This window comes from Lepidochelys olivacea, assembly GCF_965140295.1.
Source record: "Lepidochelys olivacea isolate rLepOli2 genome assembly, chromosome: 20".
Classification (NCBI taxonomy): Eukaryota; Metazoa; Chordata; order Testudines; family Cheloniidae; genus Lepidochelys; species Lepidochelys olivacea.
Genome location: NC_140430.1, coordinates 7769044 through 7781163, shown reverse-complemented (window position 1 = coordinate 7781163; position 12120 = coordinate 7769044).

Below are 12120 nucleotides of genomic sequence, written 5' to 3'. Positions count from 1 at the left end.
ACAAGTACTCCTTTTCTTTTTGCGAACTATATACATGAAATTATAATCTATAACCTTACTGTAACAATTACTATAACATACTATAGCAACAATGCTCAGTGCATCATGAGCCTTCCGAAGACACCTAACATGACAAACTTTGCATTGGATATCACACAATCATTTTACAAGGATGAACATGGGGGAGCTTAGTGTTCCCCCAAGTACAGAGCGTCACAATGGGTTCTGGTCCCAGCTCTGCCACTGAGCTGCTGGGTGACCTTAGGTAAGACCCTATGCCTCAGTTTTCCCATCTGTAAAATGGCAATATTGATCCTGACCTCCTTTGTAAAGCACTCTGAGACCTGCTGGTGAACACAGCAAGGTGTTATTGTTATATAGCTCAAAACCATTGAAAATAGGAAATAAGTTAAAAAAATTAAAAAGAACTTTTCTGGAGCGCTTCTCCTCTCAGAATAGCAGCTTCTCTCTTGATATCATTTAAAAAGAAATTGCCTTCAACTACTGTGTGCTGATTTCAATTTTTCTCTATAAAAGCTCTGCAAACAAATTCAGACCAAATGTAGTTTGCTGACAGTTAAGGTTGCTTTCAGAAATCTTACAACCCCGTGAGACTAAGACTAAGTGAACGACGACATGAACTGTGATGTGTATCGGCTACGTCTTCACTGCTAAAAACAGGCATGTTTTTACATTCGAACAAATTCCCAGGGGAAGTGGTGGATTCTCCATTTCTTGATGTTTCCAAGTCAGACTGGAGGCCTTTCTGGGAGATGCTTTAGTCCAACACAAGTTACTGGGCTCAATGCAGGGGTTTCTGGGTGACGGGAAAGGGACTGTGCTATAGAGGAGGTCAGACTGGATGATCTTATGGTCCCTTCTGGTCTTACACTCTCTGAATCTATTCACCGACTTCTTGGGTAAAACCAAAGTCCTCTGTGTTTGGCTGGTTTGGTGTGGAAAGGTCCCGCAACCCAGTGGTTGCTGGACCCAGACTAGGAGGCTGTCTAATCTGTAAAAGAAGCTTATTGGAACATCTCTGAGGGTGAGATTTACCTCCATTTAGTTTCTTACTGTATTAGGCTTAGACTTGAGTGTTTTATTTTATTTTGCTTGGTAATTCACTTTGTTCTGTCTGTTGTTACTTGGAACCACTTAAATCCTACTTTTTATATTTAATAAAATCACTTTTTATTTATTAATTAACCAACCCAGAGCAAGTATTAATTCCTGGGGGTGCAAACAGCGGTGCATATCTCTCTATCAGTGTTATAGAGGGTGAACACTTTGAGTTTACCCTATATAATCTTTATACAGAGTAAAATGGATTTATTTGGGGTTTGGATCCCATTGGGAACTGGGTATCTGGGTGTTGGAGACAGGAGCGCTTCTTAAGCAATTTTCAGTTAAGCCTGCAGCTTGTGGGGGACGTGGTTCAGACCTGGGTCTGTGTTTGCAGCAGGCTGGCGTGTCTGGCACACCCAGGCAGGGCACTGAAGTCCCAAGCTGCCAGGGAAAACGGGCTCAGAGGTAGTCCCAGCGCATCAAGTGGCAGTCCCACGGGGGTTTCCTGTGACCCCACCCGTCACACTAGGCATCACACTTTAGGGAAGATGTGGACAAACTAGGGAGAATCCAGAGGAAAGCATCAAAAATGACAAATGATTTAGAAAATCTGCCCTATGAGGAAAGATTTAAAAAAAACTGGGCATATCTAGTCTGGAGAGAAAAGTCTGAGGGGGGACCTGATAAGCCACCAAATATGTTAAGGTCTGTTATAAAGAAGATGGTGATCAGTTGTTCTTCTTGGCCACTGAAGATAGGACAAGAAGTAATGGCCTTAATTGGCAGCAAGGGAGATTTAGATCTCATATTAGCAATATCTTTCGAACTATAAGGATAATTAATAAGATGGAATGGGCTACCCAGGGAGGTTGTGGACTCCTCATTTATGAAGATTTTTAAGAACAGGTTGGACAAACACCTGCCAGGGATGGTCTAGGTTTACTTGGTCCTGCCCCAGCATGGGGGAATGAACAAGATGACCTCTTGAGGTCCCTTCCAGCCCTACACTTTTATGATTCTATGACCCCAAAATCCTTTTCAAAGTCACTGGTTTCCAGGACACAGTGCCCGATTCAGTAGGTATGGCTTTTGTTCCTTGTTCCTAGATGTATTCAAACAGATTTTGTTCCAATCCAGATCACTCTGTAGGACTACTGTGTCCTCATAATCATTTACCACTCCATCAATCTGTGCGTCCGCCACAAATTTTATCAGCAGTCATTCTATAGTTGCCTCCTGATCATTGGTGAGATCGCTGAATCACTTTGGGCCTAGTACTGATCCTGCAGAACCCCCCCTAGAAACATCCACATTGAATAACTCTCCCGCACTGACAACTATTTTTTGGTACCTGACAGTCAGCCATTTTGTAATCCATTTAACAGGTGCTCAAGTGATACTGCATAGTTCTTTTAAATCAGCATTTTGAGCGGTACTGCGTCAAAGTCTAAGTGTAGTTGATCTAGTCTATCCTCCAGGGGTTCTTATGGGCAGCTGGTGTAGAGAGCAGAGGATAAGTGTGATGTGTTTGCAGTAGCCTGAGTTACGAAATAGGCAACAGTGTCCTCTACTAATTGGAGTTTCCCTAATTCTGAAGGCGTCCTGCCCAGGCATGTTGCATTGCTGTTTTCTGGCTGAGAGGTGACAAAGGTGGAAATAACTGAGGCCAGGTCATTGTACACTAGGATGGCTAGCTAAGAAGTCTTTGTTTTCTGAGATGCTGTATAATGTTGCACCTTATGCTTTGAGACCACATACCTTCTCCTCCAGTCTGGCTACCACCTTGTATTTGATGCACCAGAAATATACCTTGTCTTCAGGAAGAAAGGAAAACTTAGCCCATCCAAAACAGACCTCAGCAATTGTTCTCTCATCCTCAACAGCTGTTACCTGATGTCGAGCCAGACTTAAACCAGGAATCACACTCTTTGTAAATTCCCACTGAAACTCATCTGGGCTACCAATCCTGTTCACCTGACAATGGTCTTATACACTGAGGCTATATCTACACTACAGATTTATGTCGACTGAAGTTATGTCAACATACAGCCACTGCAGTTAGCACATCGCTTGTGCACGTGCATATTTGACTTCTTGTGTCAACCCACATACCCACCAGGAGCGCTTGTATCGATAGGTATCCCAGTAAGCAACCTCACCATCCAGTGCACTGTCTTTTGGAAGTTTTGGCAATGCCTGATGTGGCCAAAACAAAGAACATAGGGGTGATTGGGAGCATGGGGTCAAGTTCCCAGTTTGCAACTGCCTCCATCCCATAAAGTTATCTACATCCCATAATTTTTGTGCTTTTTTTTCAAAATCCCACAAATCTGCATGTTAGGATATAGATATTCAGGCCTGTCTGTAAAGGCCTGTACTCTACGAATTTAGGTGTATTCTTATCACTTGGCTAGTTATAGAGATATAAAGAATCAAAATCACTGTCTGCCGGTGTAAGACCCTTCTCTTACTGTGACAGTCTGAGGCCCTGTTCTTAGGCTAAGGCCTTTGGCTAAGCAACATAGGCAGCCATAAGCTGGGAAGTGACTGGTCACATCCTCACATTCTGTCAAGGTTCCTCCCCCACTCTGAACTCTAGGGTACAGATGTGGGGACCTTCATGAAAAACCTCCTAAGCTTATCTTTACCAGTTTAGGTCAAAACTTCCCCAAGGTACAAAATATTCCACCCTTTGTCCTTGGATTGGCCGCTACCACCACCAAACAGATACTGGTTACTGGGGAAGAGCTGTTTGGACACATCTTTCCCCCCAAAATACTTCCCAAAACCTTGCACCCCACTTCCTGGACAAGGTTTGGTAAAAAGTCTCACCAATTTGCCTAGGTGACTACAGACCCAGACCCTTGGATCTTAAGAACAATGAACAATCCTCCCAACACTTGCACCCCCCCCTTTCCTGGGAAATGTTGGATAAAAAGCCTCACCAATTTGCATAGGTGACCACAGACCCAAACCCTTGGATCTGAGAACAATGAAAAAGCATTCAGTTTTCTTACAAGAAGAAAACTTTTAATAAAAATAGAATAGAAATAAAGAAATCCCCCCTGTAAAATCAGGATGGTAGATACCTTACAGGGTAATTAGATTCAAAACATAGAGAACCCCTCTAGGCAAAACCTTAAGTTACAAAAAAGATACACAGACAAGAATAGTCATTCTATTCAGCACAATTCTTTTCTCAGCCATTTAAAGAAATCATAATCTAACACGTACCTAGCTAGATTACTTACTAAAAGTTCTAAGACTCCATTCCTGGTCTATCCCCAGCAAAGACAGAATATAGACAGCCACCCAGACCCTTTGTTTCTCTCCCTCCTCCCAGCTTTTGAAAGTATCTTGTCTCCTCATTGGTCATTTTGGTCAGGTGCCAGCGAGGTTACCTTTAGCTTCTTAACCCTTTACAGGTGAGAGGAGCTTTCCCCTGGCCAGGAGGGATTTCAAAGGGGTTTACCCTTCCCTTTATATTTATGACACATTCCAACCTACTTACATTGAAATAAGGTGCTAATGGGCTGTTAGGAACACAATCCTGTCCTGATAATGCCTATCACATCCAGAGAAAGGGAAGTGCCTGTAAAATGTAAAAGAAACTTCGTTTGATAGCATCCTGTCTGGCAAGAACTCACTTATCAATAGCTGGGATGTGAAATCCTCACTTCTGTATTGTTTTGTCATTATAGTTCCCACTTTGCTATTGTTTGTCTGTATAATCTCTGTCTGGTTCTGTGATTGTTCCTGTCTGCTGTATAATTAATTTTGCTGGGTGTAAACTAATTAAAGTAGTGGGATATAATTGGTTACATAATCATGTTACAATATGTTAGGATCGGTTAGTTAAATTTCAGGAAAATGACTGGTTAAGGTATAGCTAAGCAAGAACTCAAGTTTTACTATATAGTCTGCAGTCAATCAGGAAGTGGGTGAGTGCGTGGGTGTGTGTGTGGGGGGGATGGGAACAGGGAATGGGGGTGGGGAAATTGGAATCATGTTTGGCTAAGGGCAGGAATGGGAACAGGGACACAGCTGTAAGGCTCTGAGGTGTCAGAGCTGGGAAGCGGGACACTAAGGAAGGAAACTGGAATCATGCTTGCTGGAAGTTCACCCAATAAACATGGAATTGTTTGCACCTTTGGACTTCGGGTCTTGTTGCTCTCTGTTCATGAGAGAAGGAACAGGGAAGTAAGTGGGTGAAGGAATAAGCCCCCTAACACTGCACGACCCTACTCTCTGTCTGCCTTCTCTGACAGAAGCGCGGAGCCTGCACAGCTCAGTACTATTGTCCTGAGCATTGCAAGACGAGGGTGTATGATCCTGGAATATTTGCAGAGCCACAGGAAGAACCTAGTGATCGTTCCTTGGCGACAGATTGCTGTGGGACATAGTGAGAACCAGTTCAAGGTTGTTGGTGGTGTTCATGGAGCAGGCGCAGATGGTGGAGTGCCACTTCTGGGCCCAAGAAACAAGCACTGACTGGTGGGAGCGCGTCGTAAGGCAGGTGTGGGGTGATGAGCAGTGGCTGCACAACTTTCGCAGGCGCAAAGCCACATTCCTGGATCCGTGCACTGAGCTCGCCCCAGCCCTCCTGCGCAGCAACACCAAGATGACAGCTGCACTGACAGCTGAGAAGCAACTGGCAATTGCTCAGTGGAACCTTGCAATGCCAGATTGCTACCCGTCAGTTGGGAATCCATTTGGAGACAGGAAATCCACATGAAGCAAAGGGGGAAAGTTTCCACCGGGATGGAGGGCATAGGCGGAACAGCTGTCTGCTGAGTTTGAACAGCCAGACACAAGGGCTATTAAAAGAGCTCGATGTGGAGCTACCTGGCTCAGTGAGGTTCTGACTAACGTTTTAACAGTGAGGCAGAGTGGTGTGTGCTGTTGTAGTGTGTTCTACCTGGCCCTGCTCTTTTGTGGTCTGATTGAGCTTGGATTTGCCAGAAGCTGGGGATGGGCGACAGGGGAAGGATCATTTGATCCTGTTCATTCCATCTGGAGCACCTGGCACTGGCCCCTGTCAGAAGACAGGATACTGGGTTAGATGGACCTTTGGTCTGACCCAGTATGGCTGTTCCTATATATATTCTTATGGTAGGAACCTTGTGGTGACAGCTATACGTGTCGGAATATAACATTATCAAGTCACCTGTTTGAGTTGTGTGACACTGTGCGGTAATGGGTAACTGGCGGCTTTCAGAACTGCTGAGCACTCAGCAGCATATGTTATGAAGTAATAAAGACAAATCATGTTCCAAATAATAGAATTCTATTCTGTAACATAATCAGTGCAAAAAATCCTGTGCAAGTTAAAAACAAATACATTAAAAACAATAAAATTTAATACATTAAGAGAGAAGAATTTACAAAGAGGAAGGAACATTCAGGTCCATTTCAGCTACACACACCTGGGAAAGCCACAGTTGGTGTCAGTGTATGGGAACCTGTGATTGTCTGTAATGTCCCCTGGGGTGGTGTGGCAGGGGTACAGCAGCGACCCCTGATGCCATGTGGAATGTTGAGGGGGTTATAGGAAGGTCCCAATATCAAGTTCTCAATGGGCTACAGAGGGGGGTGAGCCCAGGATTTTGAACCTGCAGGTCCACCAGAGTCCACAGCATCTGTGTTTTCTGCCAGAGAAGTCCCACTATGTCCTAGTCCATCTCCCTCTCCTTGTCTGCTGAGACTCCTGAGCCTTTCTCCTCTCTGCTCGCTCCTTCCCCAGACTGTCTACAATGCTTGCCCTCCAGGCCCTGTGCTCAGTGTGATGCAGCACTGGCTTGCAGGATCTCCTGGAACACGTCATTCTGTGTCCTCTTCTCTTCCATCCCCTCCTCACCTGGCACAGGCATTCTGTGGGTGTGAGAGGGAGTCCCTGAAGGCCACAATGGCAGCAGCTAAAGTTTAAACACCCAGAGGTACCATTATCAGTGAAAGCGAAACTTAAGATGCAGCACTCACTCCCCTGACATTTTCAGCACTACATTCTCATTTCTGCTTGGGATTGCTTGGGCATGGCACCAGTCCTTGCACCAGCCAAGGGGAGTATGGCCCGCAGGGGGATGGGACATGAGGAGGGAATTGCTCAGTTGCATGATTCTAGTAGTTTAGGGTAATGGCACTGAATACTGGCGCCGTTTCCCACAGGTGGTGGGGTGGTGCTTGTAGCTGATCTCTCACTCCTGAGGGTAACAAAGGCAGAGAGAGCACAACTACGCAGCTGCCCAGGCCCGTATGCTGCTAGCCTGTGTGCTGGCATGGTGCCACTGGAGTTACCGCTGAGTGGCGTGGGAAAGTGTCCTCCTGCGGAGGAAGAAATAAGACAGCCCTCCCCAGAAATCTTGGCAGAGGAGTGCAGAGCACCTCCATGGTTTCACTCAGCTCTCTAGGGAGGATTCCAGGGACCCCAAGTAATTAAACAAACATGGCTCCTCCCACCACACTCTAGAGAGCAATGAAAAGCAGATGACAACTCGGCCTCTGTTGGTTGTACCACTACCTCTTCTAGCATGAGTGCATTAAGTCAGTGGAATGAGTCCTGCTGCTTTGTAATTGAAAATGAAACTACACACTTACTCAGTGCTCCTTCCCCTGCACTGGGATCCCGGGCGGCACTGGCTGGACAGCAGCGGAGTCAAAACCAGGCCCGGCTCACTGCACAGATGGATCCTCCAGCTGCCTGCCCCGCACCCCTCGCTGTTCACTGAAGGGGTCTGAAACTCAGGCTCCCTGGAGGTATCCACGGTGCTGTTGGGAGTGGCGTCTCCATCAATGATGGCATGGGGGGAAGGATAGCTCAGTGGTTTGGGCATTGGCCTGCTAAACCCAGGGTTGTGAGTTCAATCCCTGAGGGGGCCATTTAGGGATCTGGGGCAAAAATTGGGGATTGATCCTGCTTTGAGCAGGGGGTTGGACTAGATGATCTCCTGAGGTCCCTTCCAGCCCTGAGATTCTATGATTCTATGCAGCTCTTTGGTAAAAGCAGCAGGCCTGCCACTTGGCACCAAACTGATTGTTGGCCTTCTGGTATGCCTCCCTCAGCTTTCACCTGGCACTGCTGCTGGTCCCTGCTCTAGCCCTTCTCCTGCAGCCTGAGCAATCTTCTCATAGATGTTGACATTTCTACGGCTGGTCTGCAGCTGTGCCTGCAGACCCTCTGCCAGAGGAGAGCAACACAAGTGACTGAAGGTCTAGAAAAGATGACCTATGAGGGAAGATTGAAAAAAATGGGTTTGTTTAGTCTGGAGAAGAAAAGACTGAGGGGGGACACAATAACAGTTTTCACGTACATAAACGGTTATTACCAGGAGGAGGGAGGTAAATTGTTCTCTTTAACCTCCGAGGATAGGGCAAGAAGCAATGGGCTTAAATTGCAGCAAGGGCAGTTTAGATTGGACATTAGGAAAAGTAATGCCTAGGGAGGTTGTGCAAGCTCTGTAATTGGAGATTTTTAAGAGCAGGTTAGACAAACATCTGCCAGGGATGGTCTAGATCAGAGGTGGGCAAACTACACCCCTGGGGCCACATGCGGCCCTCGAGATATTTTAATCTGGCCCTCGAGCTCCTGCCGGGAAGCAGGGTCTGGGGCTTGCCCCGCTCCTGCACTCCATCTGGTGAGCAGGGTTAAAGTCTTGCCCCACTTCACACGGCTCCCGGAAGCAGCGGCACGTCCCCCACTCCAGCTCCTATGCATAGGGGCAGCCAGGGGACTCCGCATGCTGCCCCCACACCAAGCACCACCCCCGCAGCTCCCATTGGCCAGGAACCGCAGCCAATGGGAGTTGCAGGGACTGTGCCTGTGCACAGGGCAGCACGCAGAACCGCCTGGCCGCACCTCCACATAGGAGCTGGAATGGGGACATGCTGCTGTTTCTGGGAGCTGCTTGAGGATACAGTAGGGGTGTTTTGGGTGCATGGCATCAGTCACCCCTCTCTCCGTGAAAGCAACGGCAGACAATCATTTCTCACCTTTTTTCTGCAGCAGACGGTGTAATAGGACTGCTAGGTGTCCTCGTACATGGTGTACAGCTCCACCACTTCCGTTGCAACTCTGCTCTCCTGCGACGTGGAGGCTTCTGCCTCAGACTGCTCTCCCAGCCACCAGCACCGCGCAGTCACACCTACCGCAGCCTACCCCTTGCTCCCATGGCTCATGAAGCCTGGACAGTAGTAAGGAGCATTTCAACTATAGGCTGAGCAAGGTGGTTTTGGGTATATGTCGTCATTCTCCCCTCCCTCTGTGAAAGCAACGGCAAACAATCATTTCGCACCTTTTTTCCTGGATTACCCGTGCAGATGCCATAGCACGGCAAGCATGGAGCCTGTTCAGCTCACCGCTGCAGTTGTGACCATTGTAAACACCTCATACATTATTCTGCAGTATGTGCAGAACCTGCAAAACCGGGCGAGGAAGCAATGACAGCACAATGACGAGGACATGGACACAGACGTTCCTGGAAGCATGGGATGTGGCAATTGGGACATCATGGTGGCATTGGGCTAGGTTCATGCTGTGGATCGCTGATTCTGGGCCCAGGAAACAAGCACAGACTGGTGGGACCGCATAGTGTTGCAGGTATGGGATGATTCCCAGTGGCTGCGAAACTTTCGCATGCATAAGGCCACTTTCCTCGAACTTTGTGACTTGCTGTCCCCTGCCCTGAAGCGCAAGAATACCAAGATGAGAGCAGCCCTCACAGTTGAGAAGTAAGTGGCGATAGCCCTCTGGAAGCTTGCAACGCCTGACAGCTACCGGTCACTGGGGAATCAATTTGGAGTGGGCAAATCTACTGTGGGGGCTGCTGTGATCCAAGTAGCCAACACAATCACTGAGCTGCTGCTATCAAGGGTAGTGACTCTGGGAAATGTGCAGGTCATAATGGATGGCTTTGCTGTGATGGGGTTCCCTAACTGTGGTGGGGCGATAGATGGAACACATATCCCTATCTTGGCACTGGACCACCTTGCCAACCAATATATAAACCACAAGGGGTACTTCTTGATGGTGCTGCAAGCACTGGTGGATCACAAGGGAGTCTCTGACATGCTTCAGGTGATTGGTCCTGCTTTGAGCAGGGGGTTGGATTAGATGACCTCCTGAGGTCCCTTCCCACCCTGATATTCTATGGTTTTACCCTCCCCCATGAGGGCCCTCGCAGCCCGGAGGATTTGATGGAAGTCCCCGCATCGCTGGAGAGCAAGCTGCACCTTGTTACAGGAGCCCCGAACATCCTCAAGGAACTCCCACAGCTCCTCTCGCAGCATATGGGGGGCCGGGGTCACTAGCCCCCGGCTTTCCTCCGGAGGGACCCCCAACACAGCCCCGTGGCCCACCGAGACAGGCAGACAAGGGGCGGACTCCTGACGTGGCGCCCGATGGGCTGGAGCCACACAGCCTGCCTCAAACCCCTGCTCGATTGGGGGCGGCAGAGGGAAGATAGCAGCCCCTGGTGAGTCGGGACTGGGAAATCCAGAGGCCGCTCTCTGGGGGCTATCCTCTAGGAGCAAGGAGATGACGGCCCCAGGGGTGGCAATGATATCACGGGAGGTGGAGGGGACAGGAACGGGGTTGACATTAGGGGCAGGGCAGGGATCCAGAGTAGGAGCAGGGCAGGGGTTGGGTGCGGAGTCAGGGAGAGGGGCAAAGGCAGGATCCTGGGCCCCAATAGCCAGGCCGCTAGGAAATGGCCCCTCTCGATCGAGCTCAGGGAGCTGGGGGCGGGGAAGAGGGCCCTCTGTGACACTGGGCTCCGACACCACGGCCGGCGTAGTAGCCACGGCATCTTCAGTGGGATCCCTGCCCGGGAAGGAGGTCAGTCACCCCACGCCCACGAGGGACAGCCCTTGGGGGCTCGGGTCCCAGCCGCATGGCACTGGCGGTTGCCACAGTGGGCTCGGCAGCCAACAGCAGGGTGCCACCCGCGGCCGGGCAGATGGAGGAGCCCAGGGAACCCTCGGAGGCAGGAGCAGAAGCAGCGGTTAGGGGGAGGGATCATGGAGAAGGGGGGGCCGGGGTGAAGTCACTCAGATTGAGGCCTGCTGGCAGAGCGTTGTCCTCCCCCTGGGTGACTGGGGTCAGACCCAGGGCCTCAATCTCCTCGTAGATGGAGGGGAGCTCTCCTTCCACCACCCCAGAGGTCTCCCCGCCAGTGCCTGAAGCGACGCTCCCCCCGGGGCTCACAGGGGCTCCGGATGGTAATGGGGCAGGAGGGGCTCCATCGGGGGCCTTAGAGGGAAGGGACTCCAATGGAGGGACGGTACTGCCCTCCCGTGCTGCCGCGTTTTCCCCAGCCGGTACCAGGGGATGGCACACTGCAGCGGGCAAGGCAGAAGGCTCGGCCTCGGTGCCCCCTTTCTGGTCTTCCGGGGGGCTTCTGCATTGGTGGAAAGGAGCTGAACTCGAGCCTTCCGCTTGCCCCGCTTCCCCTGAACTAGGGCCCAGCCCTCCATGGCATCATCAGAGGGCCGGCTAACGGGGGTCAGGTCGGGGACGATGGCTCAGGAACAGTGGGAGGCAGCAGTGGGGCGGCATGATAGAGGGAAGATTCCCCCTGGGGCAGGCCCTCTCCCATGCCTGGCGGTATCCCTGCCGCACCCTCCTCTAGGGGCCCCGCCAGGTTGCAGGCAGCAGAGGTGGGGCTCTCCCGCTCGTCTGGGCGTGCTGCGGGGAAGTACCCTTGGGCCCGAGCGGAAGCACTGGTGGACTGAGGAGGTGGAGGGGTGGCCCTGGGCAGCCAGGGGGCACTGGCAATGACGGGGCTGGCACCCTGCCAGGGCTCGGGGGTCCCGGATGCCCCTCCTTGCCGGGCCAGGGGGCGGTCCCTCTGGACGTGCCCCATCTCCCGGCAGAGGTAGCACCGGGCCTCCCCGTGGAATAGTGCACCTGGTAATGGGCCCCCTGGCAGGGGACCAGGAAGGACCCCTTGAGCACCTCTCCATCCCGCGCCGGCAGTTGAAGCTGCACTTGCCGGCGGAACGAGAGGACGTGACGGAGGGCGGGGTCCTTGCAGCCCAGGGAGAGAGGGCTCAGGACAGAGA